Raw genomic sequence first — 211 nt, 5'->3', positions numbered from 1 at the left:
TCCCCAGCAGCATCCCTCCTCTGCCTCCCCTGGTGCGATGCCCAGCATCCCAGCGCCTCAAAGCCACCCCCAACTCCCTTGCAGGCTCTCGCTGGCCCCCCGCTGCTGGCAAGGGGACCCATCCAGCCCCCCACAGCAAGCTCCAGGCTGGGGGGTCCTTGGGGCAGCCCTGGGAACTGCTCCGGTCTCTGCCTGCCGGCGGGGCAAGGGC

Source organism: Cariama cristata, unplaced genomic scaffold (assembly GCF_000690535.1).
Source record: "Cariama cristata isolate BGI_N322 unplaced genomic scaffold, ASM69053v1 scaffold23707, whole genome shotgun sequence".
NCBI classification, from domain to species: domain Eukaryota; kingdom Metazoa; phylum Chordata; class Aves; order Cariamiformes; family Cariamidae; genus Cariama; species Cariama cristata.
Note: the sequence above shows the minus strand (reverse complement) of the source record.